Source organism: Pavona decussata, unplaced genomic scaffold (genome assembly GCF_977016875.1).
Source record: "Pavona decussata unplaced genomic scaffold, jaPavDecu1.1 SCAFFOLD_175, whole genome shotgun sequence".
Classification (NCBI taxonomy): domain Eukaryota; kingdom Metazoa; phylum Cnidaria; class Anthozoa; order Scleractinia; family Agariciidae; genus Pavona; species Pavona decussata.
This window is the reverse complement of record NW_028145586.1, coordinates 1,057,299-1,077,145: the sequence shown is the minus strand read 5'-3', so window position 1 is coordinate 1,077,145 and position 19,847 is coordinate 1,057,299. Positions and strand designations below refer to the sequence as shown.

General features: G+C 39.8%; 2 protein-coding genes and 1 pseudogene across 3 annotated transcripts in view; 1 reads left to right on the top strand and 2 right to left on the bottom strand.

The window, feature by feature from the left end:
* The window catches only part of LOC146463527 (uncharacterized), a 191,140-nt gene that overhangs the window by 73,075 nt on the left and 98,218 nt on the right, over positions 1–19,847 (bottom strand). The window lies entirely within an intron of this gene.
* The window catches only part of LOC146463529 (uncharacterized), a 116,815-nt gene that overhangs the window by 19,568 nt on the left and 77,400 nt on the right, over positions 1–19,847 (bottom strand). The window lies entirely within an intron of this gene.
* LOC146463536 (uncharacterized) lies at positions 11,303–18,893 on the top strand (annotated as a pseudogene). Its single transcript, XR_014856881.1, has 3 exons — positions 11,303–11,515; positions 12,116–12,396; positions 12,627–18,893. The product of XR_014856881.1 is annotated as an uncharacterized LOC146463536 (transcript).

Below are 19,847 nucleotides of genomic sequence, written 5' to 3'. Positions count from 1 at the left end.
CAGGTTTGTTTGCGTTGTCAAAGTGCCTTGTTGGGAAGTGAGCGAGCTTGGAAGGAAACATGTCTAGCGATTCAGAAATGAGCGAATTTTCAGATATGTCCGGTAACCCCGAGGACGAAGATGTCGAAGAGGGAAACGATGAAGATTACGATGTAATTTATAGTGAAATTACGCCATATCAAGACGAGCCTCTGGCCCAAGTTGACGCTGGCGACGAGAACACGGGAGAGGAAATCGAAGTCGACAAGAATTAGACGAAGATGGCCTTACACCAACAGTGCTGGAAGCGCGATATGAGAAAAGAGTTCCTGTAAACAGTTGGTCAGTATAGGTATTTTTATATTCTTAACCTGTGCGCAGCAACGTCCGAACGGATTTACTTTGAGCTTGCAACTCGTTGATCTTACATCCTGAATCTAGCTGTCTGATCTTTCGATCGTCGAAAGACCTATCAAAATATGAGATCTTATTTTCATTTTGAATGGCCTGACGTTTTTGCTGTTAGCTCATTTCTGTTTTAACGTTGACTTCATATTTTCAGGTGCCAATGTACAGAATGCAAAGTCGAGAACTTAGTAGGTTCGCTAGAGTACCGTTGCTGCAGGGAAATTGCCAATGCGTTTACTTCGCTCGCTAAGTTCTTCTTGACCTGGTGGAGTAGTAGTATCCCTCGTTGGGATTGCGTCCTTTTTCAGGCAATACTTCTGCGTTCATAACACAAATCCTCGAAATGAGCCGGACAGAGTGAAGTGTATTTTGACGTCGGGTTCTTGAAATCATGCTATGTCTACGGACAAACTGGACCCATTTGGCCCTCACAGCCGGATCAGCGGGTAATTGCATTTGGTACATTTGTATACCCCGGGTAAACGATCTGTTTTGGCAGCTTTGCTGGTTTGGCGGACCAGCAACGCAATACCGCCCTCGCTCCCTCTTTTCCTCCATATCGTGGGAACGAATTTGGCAACAAAGTGACGTCAGAGGTTGATATCGCGTGGTCTTTTGGCCGCGCGATTCAAATACCATTTTTGAGAGTAAAATAGCACGACTTTAAAGGCTTGTAAAATCGTCATTTTTCAGTCTACAGTTCTCAAACTTTGGAAACCTGTATTTTTAAAGGTAAACTTTAAAACTAAATGAAAACAATTTTCGGTTCATAGGCACTTTAAAAAACAAACACACGAGCTAACAGCAACAACAACAAACAAACAAAACAAAAATCCAGAGAAAGTTTTTAGCTAATCCGGCGGCTCTACACTTAAGGGAGGAGAGGGTAGGGTTTACAGTTAAGAGGCTTTGCTATTTCTTCATCCATGCACTTAACTCAGTTCTCTTACAACTGTGAAGATTAACATTGAACAGTTTTCAGTCCAAAGAACCAATTCTGGTAAGAGGATAACATGAATCCTCACCTTTCAAAGTGTTATCATCAAAATTCAAAGTCTCCTTATCAGTTGGCGTGACATCACTTCCAAGTTTGGCTTTGTTTTTACTGTTTGCTGTGGATGCTGGGAAAGAAAATCGAATATTTAATCAGCACTCTAAGATTAAAACTCAGTTCTCTTTCAACTGTGAAGAATAACATAGAACAGTTTTCCAGACTAAAAACGAATTCTGGTAAGAGAATAACATGAATTCTTACCTTTCAAAGTGTTATCATCAAAATCCAAAGTCTCCTTATAAGTTGGCGTGACATCACTTCCAAGTATGGCTTTGTTTTTACTGTTTGCTGTGGATGCTGAGAAATGCAATCGAATAATTAGTCAGTACTTTAAGATTAAAACCCAGTTCTTTTTTAACTATGAAGATTAACGTGGAACAGTTTTCCAGTCTAAAAACGACTTCTGGTAAGACTAAAGCATAAATCCTCACCTTTCAAAGTGTCATCATCACACCTCCAGGTCTCCTCACCAGCTGGTTTGACAATATTTTCATTTTTGGCTTTGTTTTCAGTGCTTGTCATGGATGCTGGAAGATCAAATATTTAAATTTAATCAGTATACTCAGCTTATAAGTGTAACTGTAAAATTTATATAGCGCAACTTTCCATGTGGGATGATCAAGTGCGCTTTATTTAAATGCATAGGAAAGTGCTGCGATATGCAATCGAATACTCAATTATAAAAACGTAAGTTAAATGAAATTGAAAAAGTGTACTCCATCAAATCTATCTGGATGCTACGTTAAAGTCGTGTGTCTATAGCTTCTTAACGTAGAGCAGAACGGTGTTCCAGTCTTAAAACGACTTTTGCAACGATAATAGCATGAATCCTCACTTTTCGAAGTGTCATCATCAAAATCCACAGTCTCCTCACCAGCAGATGTGACGTCACTTTCAGGTATGGCTTTGCTTTCACTGCCTGCCATTGATGCTGGGAAATCAAATTTTTCATCAGTATAATAAATTTATAAAATGTAACTATAACGAAGATGCTGAACTATGACTGAACACACACAATGTAACAGTAAAGTCAACTTTTCTTAAACCGAAAATTTAAAGTTTTTAGTTTGTATACAGCCAATCGTTTCTGCCAGCAGTTATGAATTTGCTTTAACGGGCAACAGTTTCGAAGTATAATTCCTTGGCAGGATATAAACAGGCTACAACGTTGTTTCAGCTTATCACGCTGCACGACGCGTGAAGAAAGGGGTCAAGGGCCATGCCTCGGACCACTTCTGTTCTCTGCTTATGCGAGCAAGCTGTTCCAGGTTGTCAAGAACCATTTCCCTAATGCGCATGCGTACACTGACGACACTGAGCTTTCTGCTTTATTTGTCGCTCAAGCCAGACAGTTCAATGGGTGAGACGGAAGCAAGAGGTGCTATGGAAAGATGTATCAGGGCCGTAAGGGCGTGGCTGATTGTTGATAAATTTAAGCTGAATAAAGATAAGTCTCAATTCATGCTCAGTGGAACTCGCCAGCAACTTAGCAAAGTTAGAACTGACAGCCTTATGGTTGATGACACGCAAGTAAAATCAGTCAGTGAAGCTAGGAATTTGGGTGTCTGGTTCGATTCTAATCTCCAGTTTCGCAGCCATTTTAACAAAACACAGTGAAAACTTTTCAATCAGCATTCTTTTCGCTATATAACATAAGGCGTATAAGAAAATATCTGCCTTTTGAAGCTGCAAAGTCAATAGTGCAAGCTTTTGTTACAAGCAGAATTGACTACTGTAACGCAATATTATATGGTTTGCCTGCCGTACACGTTAATAGGTTACAACGCGTTCAAAACGCTGCCGCCAGGTTACTGACGAATACACCGCGTTATTCGCACATTACACCTGTGAAAATTAATCTCCATTGGTTGCCAGTTAAATTTAGGATCATTTTTAAGGTAAATTTGATGACTTTTAAAGCTCTCTATTGCCTAGCGCCAGCATATCTTAGTGATATTATATCTGTATCATTTAAAGGCAATTCTAATTATAATTTAAGATCCAATTTTAGTAATTTATTAACTCGCCCGGCAATTAGATCTGCCAAGACCGCTGAGGCAGAGCTTTTTCGGTAGCTGCCCCATTTTTATGGAACTCTCTTCCGGAAAGCCTAAGAGCTGTAAGTAGTGTTAATATTAAGAAACAACTGAAAACGTATCTTTTTAAACAAGCATACTGTTAATTGCGTTAACATTCTTAGACTATGTACTATATACGTTTTTTTTTTATCGCTTTTTAATTTATTGTTAAATATAAGTTTGTTCCATTTTGTAATTTAACTATCATATTTCCTGCGGTTTCTTTTAGATATTTTTAACTTATTGTAAAGCTCATTACATCATATACATATAATAAATTTTGCGCGATATAAGTATTAAAATTATTATTATTATTATTATTATTATTATTATTATTATTATTATTATTAATCGAAATGAAATGTGAATAGGTTTTTAATAGATATACTTTTAACTTGTAAATAGGAATTTGTGTGGAATATTTTAATAAAGAATTATTTTTATTAAAAAATTATTATTATTATTATTATTATTATTATTATTATTATTATTATTTTTATTATATCGCTATTATTATTATTATTATTATTATTATTATTATTATTATTATTATAAAGACTGTCCGAAACATATTTCCATCCACGCAAATGCGAAGTCCAAATATTTTGCTTTCGCCAGATTTTTCATTATTTTTTTGGTCATATGATGCGCCAGTTAGAACTAATGTCACTTCAAATATACATGGAAAACGAAATTTTAATGTATACATAGTTTATGAAACAATACATGTTGTTTGCTGCGCTTATATCCAGTGAAAATGTTTTCCATGATATTTTGATGTCTATTTACCCTTCACTTGTACAGTAGAACGTAAAGCAAAGTGTCTAGAGTGAATCCGACAATTAAATTAGGTTCCAAATTTTCTTTAATTATCACACCGAAATTAACTCCAGTTTGACTCAATGTATTAATAATAGTATAGCACAATAATATCTGCATGAATTTGGCCATTCAAATTACGATTGCCTTTTGCTATCGGCTTATTCACTTTTTTTGGAGGGGGGGGGGGGGTGGGAAGGGTGAGGAAAATGTCAAAAAAAGGTTTCGAATTCATTTCCTGCTTCCTTCTCGCGGGTATTCACGCTATTATTTATTATATTATTTATTGGTTTTTGTTGTTGTTGTTGTTGTTTGTTTTGTTTCGGCTTTAATTCCTAAAATGGTCTTGAAATCTAAATTCGTATTCGCCACGACGGAGTGATGGGCGCTTCTAGCAAAATAGCGGCGGCTGATCGAAACCGGAGTCGGATTTGTCATTCATTGAATGAGAGGCTGAAGCCTTATAGTCTGCGAGGCGACAGTCTGAAATTCGTCTGCGTTCGCAGGCTAGAAGCCTTAATGTTTGCGTGAACGTTAAATGAATATGTACTTCAGATAAAAACAACAGAAACAACTGATTAAACATTATAAAAACAATCAAACAAACAAACATGCAAATAAAAACAACAACAAACAAACAACACCGAAAACCGGAAAGACTTCATAACCAATCTGGCGGATCTACAGGAGGAGTTTGCTTCATATTCGCCCATGCGCTTGACTCAGTTCTCTTTCGACTGTGAAGATTATATCGAACAGTTTAACAACGAAATTCTGTTAAGAGAATAACCTCACCTTTCGAAGTGTCATCATCAAAATCCAAAGTCTCCTCACTAGCTGGTGTGACGTCACTTTCAGGTATGGCTTTGCTTTCACCGCTTGCCATAAATGCTGCGAGATCAAATATTTAATCAGCATACTCAGTTTATGAAGTGTAACTGTAACTTAGATGCTGAACTATGACTGGACACACACTGTATCAATGAAGTCAACTTTTTCTTTTTCAGTGAGTATGCACCCAAACCTGTCTGCTAGCAATATTACATAAACGTACAACAGTTTCAAAGTATAATGACAATTTATGTCATCATAGCAGACTAAAACCAGGATGCAACGCTGTTTTAGCTTATCATGTTGCACACTGTGTCAGTCGACTTCATTGTTTATCATGGTGCGTGAATAATTTTCATCCACTTCCGTTTGGCGCGAAAAGTGAGGCCGTCGTCCTCTGTATCATACCGATATTTGATAGCTAACAGTTTCAAGCGCAAACCTCAATGGCAGTAAAACTATCTCTCATCAAGCTTTTTCCTGTTTTTATTGTTATTTATACTGTTGTATATGTTTTCTGGAACATATAACAGTGAAATTGAGCTTTCAAATTAAGATTTCATGAGGACACTGTTTCTGTCTTTAAGGCCTGGTTTGCGAGCTTATTTTATGGGCTTACTTATAAGAAAGAATGACAACAGATGACTGTCTTACTATCTACGCAAGCACAAGGAATTTTTTGCCATATTTTGCAAAGGTTTCTTTTTCTATCGGCCAACCGACTAAATATTTCAGAAAACAATAAAAAAAAGAAAGTTTTGAATTCATTGCTTGCTTCCATTTTAGCGAGTGTTCCGGTGTTTTTGTTTTTGAAAACATCTTAATATGACGCTGAAATTTAATTTCCGCAATCGTAACGAAGTTTTCCAATAACTTTTGGAATGATGATGGCTTGAAGCCATAAATAAAAAGGCGGAGTGGCAGTCACGTTTAAGATGAAGAATAAGTAGTAGAAGTGAGTTGATAAATAAAGCGTTCAGGGACGGGACAAAAGCCAACGTTTCGACTTTGTGGCTGTCTTCTTCAGGGTATTAACATACTAGCTTCAAACGTCGGGGCTTCTTTTCACGTTTCAGGGCCTATTTTGCAATTCCTACTTACCTAGTTGAAGGCGCTTTCCAATTTACACATTTTTGTCAACTTACCCGGAAGATTGAAGAATTCCCATTCATTAACGCCTCTTATAACAGTTCCCAGCTTGGAATTTTCTACTTCTTGGCTTTTTTAACTGGGCGGTAGTTAATTAGATTGTCTGTGAGGCTTTCCTCAAACCAGTAAAATGAGAGAGGAGACTAAAATTTGGAATCAGGACGGCAAAAGTATATATCACCCACTTCGCTTGCCGAGATTTTTCTAACTATTTTCCCCCCCTTATGCATAAAACAGTTAAAATATGACACTCAGTCAAAATCTATGTTACCAAAACTAACTTAGTAACGTTAAATTCGCTTGCTTTGTCCAGCTATTGTCGAATACGTGCGCACATTTCCTGATTTGGTCCGTTAATGTTGGGTTATTATAAATATAATCCATCATTAAATGCTCTTATGTTTGACGTTTTTGTCAGAGGAAAACATTTTGCATACCTTAGTTGCTGCTGAAATGGTCACATGGTTTAGTGTAGGACGGAGTTTGATGATCAATATTTTAAAAGAAGCACTTGTTCCATGAGTCACAAGTTATAAAATGAGTGATGATTAAACTGACGAGTGTTGGTCCACAGTTCTAAACACCAACTTGACGAACCCCAACACACGGTGCTCGGAATAAACTAATTAACCTAATAAACCGCAGTAGAATATCAAAGGAAGTCCTGTAACTAGGACAGATGACGTAACCATTCCATAGTATTTAAAACATATTCAGTTGAAATCCTTCAAATACCCCATTTTTAATTCCTATTTTGGTAATCTTTACGTATTCATGGTTGGTGTTTCGTTTTCCGAGTTTTGATTTCCGATTGCTTCGTTTTCGAGTTCAGGGTGACTCATTTTCAAGTTCAGGGTGCTTCAGTTTCAAACGCACAAATTTCGTTAACTTTAAGCTCAGGAATTCGAATAAGTCGTCCTGTTGCCTCTTTTCCTCTTTACCCTATCAACCATCCTATTTCAAGAGCTAAATTTGCTACTGAATTTTCGCAGTGTCTTGACGATGAGTTTGTCTACTGAGACAAACCTCGACGCAGTTTTATATTCACTCAGCTTTCTAACCAAAAGCTACAACAAATCCCAAAGGTTTTGGTAGCAATGAAAAGTTTAGTGTATAACGCGCGCAAGTGCCAGGATCCTCGATACCGTAAAGTTCCGATAGTAACGACCCTCCGAAAGTAACGACCCCTCCCCCCGAAAGTAACATCAAAACTTTGTGGCTTCTAATGAATCCCGAAAATAGCGAGCCCCCGAGAGTAGCGAGCCCCCCGAAAGTAGCGAGTCCCCCAAAAACTAGCAAGGCTAAGGTTTCTTTAAATTACGTTATACACATACCGAATACCATAATTGTTTTTCAATCCATACTCCTGAAATTTTTAATGTACAATATTAATATCTTTTTCGTGCATTGACACTGATTTGATTACGATAAAGGACTTCACAACAAGGGAAAGCTTTAAGCCATCATTCGTCCTTGACATCAGTTCACAGCTGATGGCGTAATGTGAAAACTAAACGGTTTTAATTTCGTATTAACAACATCCGGAACTTTTCTTAAAATTAATACTAAAAACTCTACATACTGCAGTATAAAATGCATTGATGTGTCGTGGCACAAAAAAGTAAAACTCACACGCTAACGCATTACAAGGAGAGCTAGTTAATTTAAAACTTGTTAGCGAACGAAAATGCTAAAACATGCGTTGAACTCATGAATGTAATTACTAAGAGGAAGCTTACTTACTATTATCGATTGTCTGCTTACAAAAGTCATAAATTGTCTCTAGTGCGGAGCGCATTATGGCAAAGATAACTTTCTACACATAATGACGTTACACGTTTTACTTGACTATCAGGTGCACAAAATCAGATTGCTATGAATTCTATGTCTTCTAATTACTTCCGGTAAAATCTTCCGCTCCTCTTGCCGTTATACGGGTGTCTACTTTTACCCTAAAACGTCACTTTTCATAACAGAAAAGAAATATCACGCAAACAGCTCTTTAAATTGCAAATAATTGAAATAATTACAGTTAGAATCGTTTTTGCGTCGACGAAGGAGACGCTTCCTAATCGAGTCGTCCCAATACTGTCCATCATGCCCAGCGCGCGTGTTCCTTAGCGCAAAAAATCGAGAAAAAATATGTCGGTGCAAAATCGCACCGTCACAATAGCATAATGAATATGACTGTCCATCATGCCCAGCGCGTTTCGTACCCAGTGCCTACCGCTGTAAATGTTCAGCGGCAGCAGCCTACCGCTGTAAATGTTCCTAAGCGCGAGTAAACGAGAAAACAGGTTGTATATCGGATAGGATTGTATATCGGATGGGATTGATATAAAAATAAATATTAACTAGTAGTAATCGAAGATTATAGTGCGTCGACTTAGGCCCCTAGGCTTCTAACTGGGTTGCATAAATCATGTTAAGATTACAGGAACCTGTAAGTATAGTTGCAAAACATTAGGTTATTGTCTGGGAACAATTGTCAACAGCCGTTAGAAACGTTTTATGCTACCTGTCCCAGGTGTTTATTGGGCATCCTACCAAGGATGCGGCGGATATTTCAGAAAGAAAAGGATCTTACCTTGTCTTGAACTTTTCGCAGCGAAACCACGAGGAACGGTACGAAACGCGCGCGGGACGTCAAGATGCTATTGTGACGTTTTTATAATGAACGGTGAAAGAAAAGTTCCTCGGAAATGCATGACATGACCACACTGAAGAAACGTCTATGTTTTTTAAAACCATTTTGACACCTTTTGATATTTATTTTTATAACAATTTAATTTACTGGTTACTGTAATCTTAACATGATTTATGCAACCCAGTTAGAAGCCTAGGGGCCTAAGTCGACGCACTATAATCTTCGATTACTACTAGTCTACTACTAATAGCGCGCGCAGTGCAAATTGAATAATTACGTTTGCCTATTATGACGTAAGAAATCATCACTATAACAACTGAAACTTTTCTCGTTTCGCGGGAAGTTTTATTACGCCGTGAAGCCTGAAGAATTCTGTTAAACAAGTGAAGATTTGATCTTTTCGTTAAGAAAAGCTAGCAGCCAATACAAGGTAAGATACGTATTGATTTTTTTTCCAAAACGAAAAGTAGCTTTCGAGGAATTGCAAACTTTTTTTCACCCTCGGTAAAGGCCCCTTCACAAAAATTATAAGTTAATCTTAGGGATCAAGCGGTTCATTTCGGATAATATATATTTTCGGTCTATTTAGGACGGCTAAATCACCTCAGAAAACGATTTGCACTCAAGGGATAAAGATGGCGTTTGCTTTGATACTTTGCCACTTAATATCGTGGGTGACAAAAAAATTTGGCGCAAAATTTCAGCGTTAGTTTATAATTTCGCATGTGAAATTACACAGCTGCTAAAAAAACGTTTCAAAAAGTCACGATTGTGAACATAATTTGTTCGCCATGATATTTAACGGTCACCAAATAGTATACTCGTGAAATAAGGATACAATTTCATTTGCGTTTTGTTAAAAGTATGCTCGGGAAATTATTAGATTACTTCACAAAGCGCGCGTGAAATTGATTACCCCACAGTAACACGTAAGTGACATAGGAAATTTAATTCCTTTTGTTATAATTAACGAAAAGACAAAAAATTTCATCAAGAGAGGAAAGAAAAAAACTGCGATACCGTCCAGATATCTCTCTTTTAAGAACTTTGAAACGATCCCAAAGAAAATACATGCCTCCTATAAAATCTCTGCAAGTTCCACGGATTCATGTCACACATTACAAGGCCATTCAATTTGTCTTACGAAAACATGGCTGAAGTTGCGACACGACGCGTAATAACGACTCTGTCTTTTAAACGTATTGTCAAACGTTTAAGTAACAAATTAGAAAGGAAAATATTTTTCTCTTGAAACTTGAAAAATGTCGCAGAAAGGAAAAAGTGATTCATATAAGAATTTATTCGCGGTGAGTGGTACACGTAATTTAAACCGTCCGTGCAACTTGAAAGATTTCTTCTTCTTTTTTACTTCAAATGTCAAGAAATATTGTTACCAGCCTCTACCATGAAATTTCCTTAACAACGTACTATTTTTCGGTTTAAGTTTCTTATGCCACAAGGGTGCAATAGAGAAATGATTTTTTTCGTAGTTATCCTTCATTTTTTACAAGAGAGACATTACAAACCGGGATTTTCTCCTAGGATCATGACTTCTAGCGAATTATTTTCATATACTCAAGAAGAGCTCATCAGCATAATAGAGCAACAACATGGCGAAATTCAAAGCCTACCTAATGAAAGAGGCTGGCTGCATGAAGACAGCAACATGCAGAGGAGCCAAGCACAAGAATGTTATGACAAACTTCTGGAGTGGCAGGCGTATGGAAACGGCCTTACACAGGAATTAGAAAATTTGAAAAAACGAGACGAACAATGGAAGGAGGCACTGACAAAAGCCGTGGACAAATTGAACACAGAAAGAGAAAATTACTCCAATCTTGAAAACCTATATTTTTCTTTAAAAGAGAAAAACAAACAGTTAAAAGAAACTCTGGAGTCGGCATTCATCCTCTGGAGAGGCATGTATGAAGAATATTGTGCTTTGTACAATAACTACACGTTTCTTCTCAATTATGCGTACTGGATTCAGAGCGGTTGGATTGAACCAATTGTAATTTGTCAAGGTCACAAGGTCAAGAGGAAGAAAATACTACGCCAGCCATCCCTGCAGAGGGTACAGTTTCATTTACTGCGACCCTTCCTCCCGAAGGCTGGTCAGCCATCTCCCCCAACATGCCAACCATCAAATCCCGTCAGAGCACGCTTTTCATCCGGATCCATTGCCCTTGGGATGCGTTTGTTGGAGCTAACGCCAATGGCAAGGTTCCATACATGTCAGCAATTCAAGCTCCATGCTCATCGGCGGATAACACTCCATGTACATCTGATACTCAGACCCCATGCTTAACAGAAATTAAAGCACTATGCCTGCCAGAGATTGAAGCTACATGCCTTTCAAAGGATAAAAGTCTCTGCGTGGCTAATACTCAGCCAATCCCATGCTTGACCGAAATTAAAGAATCAGAGAACCAAGCTTTACTCGTGCAAGATAATGAAGCTCTATGCATGATTGAGAACATTGATACTGAGTCTGCAGGAAGTGCCCATCTGCCCATTAATGAATCGCTGACCGGAAAATCAACAAGCAAGGTTAGTTAAACAAAAGATACGAGTACAATAATATTTCTTCCCGACCATGGCCGGTTTTTTGTTTATGTGTTAACATGTATAGTTGTCAAGTAGCACATATGGGGGACCCCGGTCCCCATCTTATTATCAAAGAAAATCACTCACAGATGGTTAGAAGCTCTTTTACATCTCGTTAAAAATTTACCCTTCGTTCCCGGGGCCTCCACCTCACAAAAACCTTGGGTTACGCTACTCATCACATTTATGGCCATCAAATTATATGTTAATTTTTTCCCAAAATAGTCTTTAGTAGCAATGGTGCAATGTTTTGAAGATAAGCGACCTATTAACGACACAACTTCGACTTAAATATTAACAATTTTATGTAAAAAGTCGCTATGCTTTAGATGGTGGCCTGAATTCCAGTTAAAAAAATTACTTCATGGATTTGACGACGAACCACAGCCTCGTCGAAATTGTGCTCAAAGGCTCCTGTCTGTTTCTCCCACAAGGATGGATTCGATTCAATTTTCTGCTTCTCTAAAGTTATGATGTTCTCTCTGTTATTGTTGTATATTGTTAGGATCCTATGTCAGTCAGCTTGTTCGTTTTTTTTTTCAGCCAAGAAGTCGTTTCCAAAGATTTAAAAGATGGGTCAAGAAACATTTCTTGTGTTGCTGCAGCAGCGCGGATAAAGACAACAGATCTGCTGCTGTTCCCCCCTCCCCCCAACACTAAAAAAAAAATTAAAAAAACGTAAAAAAAAAAAAAAACATAAAAAGACAAAAAATATGAAAAAAAAAAAGAAAAAAGAAAAACAGAATTCTTATCGCAACGTGCCTGACGATGAACTGAAGCAAGCCAATTTCAGAATGGTGTGCAGATTGCTGTCTTATAAAAAGGTAAAGTACTATCGTTTTATTTTCAGTTTCAACGCCTGTCTTAGCAGGTCTTTGCGCAATACAAATTGCATTATTATTACTTGTTATTATTGATATATCTTCCAAGATAATAACTTACTTATGCTTGGATGAGGGGGGAAGGGGGGTTGTCTTAATTCTTTAATTGTCCTGAATCCATGCTCCAGAAATGACGTACTCTCATTCCAACTCAAATATTTTATTATGAACAGTGCTCTACTACTTGAGGTACAAAGGCCCTTTCACAAGTAAAGATGGAGACTGGAGGAAGTCACAGAGAAGGCGCTGCCTGGGCTTGTGTGGGAGCTGGGGGAGCTACAAGCCACAAGTATCCTGAAAGGAGACTATGATATGAAGATAACAGGACATGATTACTGCACATCCAAAGAGAATCAGGTTAGTTCTACACACAATTTTAGAAAACTATAGAGTTCCTGTGGATTTGAAACAAGGGACTATCATTAAACAAATCGAATTCATAGTCAGAAAGCTAGAGGGACCTTAAACTGGGACTTCAAGGCTACAAGTCCCCACATTGTTTTTATTCTCTCTGTTGGCTACTTACTTAAAGAAAACTCATTCAGGATTTTAACTGTTCCCAATGACAGCTAAAAGACACTACTCTTCCGTTGGTGCTATAAATGCATTGTTTTCTATATTTGAAAAATTGACTGAATTTACTTACAGTTTTCCATTCAGTCCAAATTGGATACAACTTAACAAATATTATGTACGTGTAACTGTCTTCTTTGCCAGCACTCACGCTTTTAAATATGTGAAAGAATACAAAATGTCGAGCTGTGAACACAGGTCCTCCCCAGGTCCTTCTCTCAGATAGCTTAAAGATGATGGACAGGGAACATTATTCACGTATTCGTTCACGGCTCCTTCTCGTCTAAAGGGAGCTAACATTGAATAAACTTTCTGTGCAAGTTGAGGCACAGAAAGTTCCATTGAAATGAAGAACGCATGTGCAATGCAGGTGAACTTCTCAACCGAGAACCGACGTTTCATCTTATATACAGTGGCGACAAGTAAACTACCGCGTACGGGGGAACCGACGAAGTCTCACTTTACACATCAACAAAGAATGGCGGTGAATATAAGAGAATGACTAATGTAAAACAGCAACTAACTGGAATTGTCCTTCATAGCGGGATGTCCGAATCAGAGTGTAATGAACTAAAGCTTTAGAGAGTACGGTATTGGATAAATCAATTTTACACGGCCCCTTCAAACGCCGACTGTCTTCGATGGATTTTTAATAAAGGAATGAAGAGTGCTCAAATAGAACTATACTTTTGAACGCTTTTCAGTCGCCATATTTAAAGGAAATAGATTCCAGTGTATTGTGTAGGGTTTATTTCTTGGGTGGAACATTGCAAAATGAATGCAAATTGAAGCATGCGCACAAAATTTGTGCTCTTAGCGCACCAATCAGTTAACACAGGAAGCCCATGTTTTTATTGAGAAAAGATTTCACAGTTGAATACCTTAACAAAGAAGACGAAACTTATGAAAGTTTCGTATCCTCAAATATCACTTTCACTCAACTATTTTTTTCGTTAATTCTTAATATTTTCAACGAGAAGCAGAAATATCCAGGACCCTCTTTCGGACAAATGCCCTTAAAAATTTCCTAAGGAGGGCTTACCTTGCTGTTAGAAGCCAATCTCTAAAGTAAGCCTTGTTGCGCTCAGGCTTAAATTCATTTTCCGTCAAGTTCTGCAACTACTCATATAATTTACAATAAACAATTCCTTGACCTTAAATTGGAGTGTTGCTTACTCTCAATCATATGCAAAGCTGATTGAAGTTAAAACTTTTCCGGAGAACTATCCCTCTTAAAGCGTCTTAAAATCCACCACGAAAAATTTACTGTGTAACTTAATCGATGTGGCGGCAGGGCAGATGATGTCGCCGATTGCTAGAAGACACGGACGAATATTAGTTTACAATCATAGCATTTCAGTCGCGGGGAATGTAATTCAGTTCGTAGAAAACCGGGAAAAATCAGTCCATCAACGCCATAATCAGCTTAGTTCCCAGGCGGTTCAGGCGGGGTCTTTATATTAGGCGTGGGATCTATATTCGCGCGCTGACGTCATTGAACCGACTCGACAGTTTACCACGCGATACGAAACTCGACTGTGAACTTCGGTTCCTCAGGAAAACAAATAGTGTGATTCCTCTTAAACCCTTCAAAAAGCTAAAGACGTGTAGACGTGGCGGGCTTGAATAGCCCATTTTGTAGACGTGTTCTTAGTGACCTGGCCTGTTGCGGCGGCATTCTTACATAACGAACTCTTTTGTTTTTTGGAACATTTTTTGTGTGTCACGCTTGCATGTCGTTCTCATTATTATTCTGTTAGTTTTTTCTGCAAACTTCGTCTATTGTTTCGTAGTTCATTAGTATAAATTCGCGTCTTTGCTTTTTTATTCATTCTCGTTTTGTGCTTTGGAGAATACGGTTTTAGGTTTTTGCATTTTTCTACATCGCTTCGTTTGTCCGTTTCAAGGCTATATAACGTTTGTAAGTATTATTTTAGCTCGTCATTTCTGCTTATTTGGTTATTTCCATGTTCTTGTCTTTTGGTTCGTCCTTTTGCTGTAGTAACTTGTATTTTCCTTGTTTATTTCTCTAGCAACTGTATCGATTATTGCTTTCGCATCGTTAATCTCAATTAAAGAAGAAGTTAAGAAACGCGTTGAAGCAATGGTTTTTGGCCCCTTCATTCGTTGAAACGTTAAATTTGATTATAATGGAAGTCGGGAGCCGTTACGAACAAACTTACGAGGACGTGGTCAGTCGAAGGAGATTACTGCTGGTACAGTTCAAAGTGCGAGGCCAGAGCGACACTTAGAGAAAGGATCGGCCTATGTCACTCGACTTCGATGGATGGATTGTTATTCGCTGCAACGAAAGGTTAAACAGCTGATTGAGCGAATTACTGAGAAGACTGCAAATGCGGACGATGTAAATTCTGTTGAAAACGAGTTATCCGCGTTTTGCGCCACCAGCGAAGAGTTGAAGAAGGTGGTCGCAGCCCTTATGGATGACCTTTAAAACAATAAAGATGTCAACGCAGCTAGTGACTGCTACGTTGAACAAAGCACCGAGATGATTGATTTTATCGAACAAACAGAACGGTGGATTTCTTCCGCGAAGGAGAAAATAGAAAACAACTTGGATAGCCGATCAAATTGTTCAAATCTTACTGGCTCGTCTCGCCTCACAAAAGGATCGTCGACTAAGTCATCAATTGCCTCCGGTTGGGCGAAAGAAAGAGCCAAGACTGCCGAACTCATGGCGAAATTTGCGATGTTAGAGAGAAGACAAGAATTAGAGAAAAGAGCTGAGCGTTTATACCTGGAAGAGCAGCTAGCGGTGGCTCAAGCGCCCGAAAGGGCGTATGCTGAATTTCAAGACCGTGATTCTAACTTTGAGAAGAAGTTGTCTGAGGCAACCATTCATCCACCGCCAACAGCCATGCAGGATCCACAGGTCAATCCGCTTCTGCGCTCGAATCCACCGCCCGTACCTCATCCGTATCACTCGCCTGTGCAATTAGAACCAGTTGCAGCGCAATGCTCATGGCCGAACCCGTTGGCTCCAGAGTTTAAAGTAAAGCGTAGTGAAAACCAGAACATTTCCAAAGGCTTCCGAGAAGTTCTCAGCCAACAAAACCGACTAACAGAGCTCTTGGTTGAACAGCAACAGCAGACCCTTCTGCCTACATTAACCATTTCCAAGTTCACCGGCAACCCCCTCGATTTCTTCACGTTTGTCAGGACCTTTGAGTCGCAAATTGAGAGTAAACTGAAGTCAAACGATGTCCGCCTACGTTATTTGGAGCAGTACGTGGAAGGAGAGCCGAAAGAGCTGATTAAAGGATGCCTACACCTGGACGGACAAAATGGTTATACTGAGGCTATGAAGCTCTTGGTAGAGAAGTATGGAGATCCGTACAAAATCTCGAACGCTTACATTAAGAAGATTGAAGATTGGCCTTATGTTAAACAAGGAGATGATCAAGCGTTAGATCACTTCGCGACGTTTCTTACTCAGTGTCGGAGTGCGATGTCCGAACTTAAGTTTCTCTCGACTCTGGATCATCCCCACAACATTCAGACTATGGTTAAAAAGCTTCCGCTGCCACTCCAGGACAGATGGTGCAGAGAAGCAAGTAAGCTCCGAGCGACGAAAAATATCACTCCCACGTTTGCTATCTTTGTGGAATTTGTCAAGACTGAGGCAGGAATTGCAATGGATCCTGTGAATTCACGAGAAGCGCTTAATCGCCAAGATATCTCTGATCGCCCTAGTCGTTTTAACAAGGGGAAAAACACTCACAAACCGAAAATCGGAGACCGTTCAGGCGCGACAACTCATGTATCCAGTCACTTGACGGCGATAACAGCCACACTCGAAGCTAAAGGGCGTGGCCTAGCTAACTCGTGTAAGATGTGTGGAAAGACTCATGACCTTGATGACTGTAAAGAGTACTTAAAGAAGACCTTGCAAGAGAGGAGAGAGTTCCTCAAGGACAAAGACTTGTGCTTTGCATGTTACCAAGCTGGCCATAGGTCAAGCGGATGTGCTCAGAGGAAAACCTGTAAAACGTGCTCCAGACGTCATCCTACCGGGCTTCACGATGAGAACAATCTACTAATCAGGACAATCTACGGATGTCCTCACTGCTAACCATGTTGAAACAGAGGAGGCTGTTTGCAGCGCTGTCGGCACAGGGAGCCCAATTACTGCCTTGCCTATTGTTCCTGTCAGATCAAAAGCAGCCGGGGAAGAAGTCCTTACGTATGCCATGGTCGACAGCTGTAGGACTGGTACTTTCTTGCTTGAAGACATAGCTGCTTGCTTAGATGTTAAGGGTACCGATACGAAGCTAATGGTGAAGACAGTAAACGGCACTCAGTTACACGATAATAAGGCACTGAACGGTTTGATCGTTACAGACCTCAATGGTGAAAACCGCATTGATTTGCCGAAGACCTTTACTAAAAAAGACATTTCTGCGATAGACGTGGATGTGCCTGCACCTGAACTCGCCCATAAGTGGAAACATCTTGAAAGAATAGCAGACTGTATCCCTTCTCAGCTTCATGGCGCGAAAGCTGGTCTTCTCATTGGATCGAATTGTCCAAAAGCCCTTGAACCGATAGACATTGTTGCCAGTGAAAATGGTGGCCCTTATACGATAAACACCTTTGCTGGATGGGCAATAGTAAGACCTTTGAATTTAAGCAAGAAAGACCATCAAACAGTTAACTGCAATAGAATAGCCGTTGTAGAGGTGGGATCAGAGAAACCCCTTGACCATCACTTCGCCGTAGAGGATAAGGTCAAAGAAATTGTCACGCCGCAAGCTTTAATCAGGATGTTTGAATTGGACTTTCCTGAAAGATCTGACGAGATAGCCCACCAGTACTCGCAAGAAGATAAGAAATTTCTTGAGATTGTGAATAAAGGCATGAAGCGTACTGATGATGGCCATTACAAAATATCTCTACCCTTCCGCTCTAAAGACGTACACCTTCCTGACAACAAGGAGCAAGTGTTCCAAAAAGCATGCTGGCTGAAGAGAAAGCTGGCAAAGAATAAGAAATTTCATGAAGATTATGTCAATTTCATGAATGACATCATCCGATAAGGATTTGCCAGAAAAGTGCCACCAGATCGCGTTCCTGCCAGGTCAGGGCAAGTGTGGTACATACCCCATCACGGTGTTTACCACTCCAAAAAGCCAGACAAGATCAGAGTCGTTTTTCACTGCAGCGCACGTTATGGAGGGACATTACTGAACGACCAACTCATGCAAGGACCGGACCTAACGAGTCGCCTTGTCGGCGAGTTGACGAGATTTCGCCACCAGCCAGTCGCATTCATGGGAGACATTGATGCTATATTTCACCAGGTTCGAGTACCCGACAATCAAAGAGATTTTCTCCGATTCTTTTGGTGGCCTGACGGTCTTCTCGATGAGGCCCCTGCAGAATACCAGATGAATGTTCATCTTTTTGGAGCAGTATCTTCCCCAAGTTGTTCCAACTTCGCTTTAAGACAAGCCGCAGATGATGCTGAGAAACATGTTGGTTCGGAAAAAGCTGACGTTTTGAGGAATAACTTTTACGTGGATGACTGTCTCCGATCGGAGGATTCAGAAGAAACAGCTATTGAAAGATTACGTGGTGTTCGTTCTGCATGTTCTCTTTGAGGATTTAACCTATCTAAGATTGTCAGCAACGGAAGAAATGTATTGATGAGCATGCCACATGACATTCGCGCACACGATTTAAGGACTTTGGACCTAAGTTGCCACTTCCTTCCAGTTGCAAGGGCCCTTGGGGTACAGTGGCTATTGAATCGGATACGCTAGGGTTCTGGATAATCCTTAAAGACAAGCCACTCACTTGCCGTGGTATTTTATCCACCATCTGTTCAGTGTATGTCCCACTCGGAATAGCAGCGCCTTTTCTATTGAACGGAAAGAAGATTTTGCAAGACCTTTGCCGCATGAAGATAGACTGGGATGAAGAGATTGACCTCGAGTTCCCTGCACGTTGGGAAAAGTGGAGAAGCCAACTATCAGCATTAGAAGACTTCTCAATGGACCGATGTATCATCCCGGACGGCTTTGGTTCTGTCGTCTCAAGGCAAATCCACCATTTCTCGGACGCTAGTGCCACTGGTTATGGTCAGGTGACGTATCTACGAAGTGTAGACGACAAGGGTAACATCCATTGTGCGTTTCTGATGGGGAAGTCTCGCTTAGCACCCCTTAAGGCCATGACGATTCCGCGTTTAGAGCTTACGGCAGCAACTACCTCTGTTCAAGTAGGAGGAATGGTTTCCATAGAATTAAGCGATCCTGTTGATGGAGAGATCTACTGGACCGACAGTACCACCGTGGTGAAATACGTTAGAAACGAAACGAAGCGTTTTCACGTGTTTGTGGCAAATCGAGTGCAAAGAATTCGAGATGAGACAGATCTTATCCAATGGAGGCATGTGGTAATAACCCGGCTGATGACGCATCACGTAGTTTGGAGGGCAATCAGATAACTAAACGACATCGATGGGTCAGAGGTCCAGATTTTTTGTGGCATCCTGAGAGTGAATGGCCTAAGTTTCCCTGCGATTTAGACGCAGTCTTTGCTAATGATCCTGAAGTGAAGAAAGTTGTGACACATGCCACCGTTTCTGATTAAAAGGAGGAAATCTTGACCAGGTTTGCGCGTTTCTCAAATTGGAACCGCATGAAACGATGCGTGGCCCGGATACTTCGCCTCAAGCAGTTTTTAGCTCATGTGCAAACGCCGTTGGAAACACACAGAGCAGAAAAATTGAGCAGCCAACCCTTGAAAGTTGAGGAATTACAACGCGCCGAAGAAATCATACTCAAATTGGTACAAGG